The sequence below is a fragment of the Pinus tabuliformis genome, chromosome 8 (assembly GCF_031772625.1).
Source record: "Pinus tabuliformis cultivar Carrire ecotype Pingquan chromosome 8, CPIR1, whole genome shotgun sequence".
NCBI classification, from domain to species: Eukaryota; Viridiplantae; Streptophyta; class Pinopsida; order Pinales; family Pinaceae; genus Pinus; species Pinus tabuliformis.
In genome coordinates this window covers 1521180977-1521183883 of record NC_142294.1, presented here as the reverse complement: position 1 = coordinate 1521183883, position 2907 = coordinate 1521180977, and positions in this window count along the sequence as shown.

The following is a 2907-nucleotide window of genomic DNA, read 5'->3' as shown; positions in this document are numbered from 1 at the left end:
TGTGGAATTCAATTCATGATAGAGAACATAAATCATAAACATGAAAGAAGAAACATCAAACATACATAGAGATTTATCTAGGGGAAAAGAACTGCTCAAAACCACTTCCTCTCTGTATTTCATCAATCAAAGAATAGAGATGTAATACATATGTTTCTCAAGCCTGAGTGTAAGCTGCAAGTGTATAGTTTATCCCTCTACCTGAATGACTGAATATGGCCAACACTTAACAATTTTCAAGGGCTCCAAGCTCCTATTTCCTTGTGTTGTTCCTTGAGGAATTAGGCCCTTATTAATTAGGAATTTCCATCAATTAAATTTCACAATTCCTTTAGGTTCATCCTCTGGCTACATGGATCACCTATACACATTGGAATAGCCTACAATTGATACTACACTACCTTGGAATCTCCACCTCAACTGGGTAACTTGAATTCTCTGCATGCATAAGTTATTTTGGGTTGATTAATTAGTTAACTGGTTGACCAATGAGTATGGTTGAAGTCATACCTCCACAACTTGACCTTCCACTAGTTCCTCCAACTGTTAGAACTAGTTTAACTGACCATAACTGAATTTAACTGAAATAGATTTCTACAAATTAGCAATCAATCATACTGAATTGAAATCAAGCTCCCCAAATTGAATTAACTGAGTTAACTGAGTGACAAGTGACATGTCACCTCAGTTAACCACCTCCAAGATTTCTGTTGATGTGGAAATTTAAATTTTGTCTAGTTTTAATGCTGGATTTTCAACACTTAGAGCCGCTGAGACAATTTACTTGTGATCTTTCTAGCCTTTAAATATGCTTCATTGGAGATGAATACTGTGGGAAAAAATCATCGATTCCCATATACCCGAAGCCAGAATACGACCAATATCTTGGCTAATTATGTTGGAAAAGAGTAAATTACCTTGCATTGAGATGTAAAAATTCGGAAACTAGAAAATCACCGTGGGATTGAAATCTAAAAATTGACAAAGGAAGAGATGCCATTCATATTAGAAAAATGTAGGAAGTGAAGCCCTTTAGGTGCATTGATGGAAGATAAAAAAGAGACTGTGGAATTGTGGAAATGACAATGTATCATCTATATATTAAAATTTAATAAAAAAATGTTCTCAATCTTTGATTTCTAATAAATATTTATTTTATATATATAATTTTTATATAAGAAGGAAAGAACACATAAACATATATTTAAAATATGAGATTGAGTTGTATTAAATCTCTTTTAAAGTAATGTAAGAAAGGAGAATTAAATTAGATTCATTTTGATTTTATATTAGGTTAAAAGATATATTTCATATGCAATTTTACCTTATTGTATTGTATGTACATAAACTTTGGTATCATATGATTCAATTTTGACATATATCTTAAAATATAATAAACAAATATCAAACAAGTTTATTTATATATAAATTTGTTTATTTATTCTAATATTAAACAAAAGAATGAAATAAATTTGTTTTTCCTTAATTGATATACTTTTTTATTTTTACAATGTAATTTCATTTTATAAAACAATCTGTGGATGATATTACTCAATATAAATAATGTTATTTTTAAAATTTTAAATATTGGTTAATGATTAATATATAATTAATATTAAATTTATTATTATCTTGTTTGAATTACATTTGGTTTGTATTTCTTATTTTTTACCTAATATTTTATTTAGTATTTGTATGTATTTAATTGATTTGTTTTCAGGATGTAACATGTTTTAATGTTTGACTTGACACTTTTATATAATATTTTATTTAGTATTTGTGTGTATTTGATTGATTTGTTTTTATGATGTAATATGTTAGTATATAATTAATATTAAATTTATTATTATTTTGTTTTGGTTGAATTATATTTGTTTTGTATTTCTTATTTTTATATAATATTTTATTTAGTATTTGTGTGTATTTGATTGATTTGTTTTTATGAGGTAATATGTTAGTATATAATTAATATTAAATTTATTATGTCACTGTGTGACATATAGGGATGGGTTGGATACATTAATTTGTCTCTACATGTGAAAATTTTCTGTTTTCCTAAAGTAAACTTTGGTTTTTTGCATATATTTCTTAGCAGACATCACAACGTCGCCACATACCTAGGTCAAAGCATGAGGGATGACGACTATTGTATCGTTGATAATGTCATCCATTCATCAATTCGGTTGTTATCCGTCCATCAATTTGGCTTCCAATGTAAGGTCATTAATGGCATTCCTATCTACCATTTCTTTCACATTTTGAGAAATTTTCTTGCAGATCTCAGACCTAACAGTGAAGATAGATACTTACCAGAGTTTTCCAGAGTGTTCTTTGAGCTGAGTGTCGTTGTCGACAAAGAAATGGCTAGCAACGAGTAGGTCTCTTCCCAACTTGTAATTTCAAACTCGAAAAACTTAAAAGAAATTTGAATAAAAAAAAGCTTAATAATGTAGAGTTATTGTATACATATTGGTTAAATGAAGTAATATTTTTTAGGATTTGATATTAATTCATAATCTAATCTTAAATATTGTTTATTTGAATTTTTGATTTCTAACTATTATAATTTCAAAAGACCATTCAGACTTGTTTTGAAGGGTTCTTTACGAGAGAAGCTCATCTTAACCTCTCAAATATTAGACTTTTGTTGCCTTTCCAAGCATAATTTTTTTATAATAAATAAATTAAATCAATAAATTGAAATATAAAAATTATAAACATATATTGATACATTTTAAAATCAATTTTCTAGATATTTAAAATTATTTTAAGGAAATAGTTCAAGAAATTCTAAGTTTCATGAAATTTTTAATAACACGCGGAAGGATAATGGAATAATCCAACCTCACATTTTATAAATATAGAGAAGGATTAATCCTCCTTCCCAACTACAATTACATAGTACTA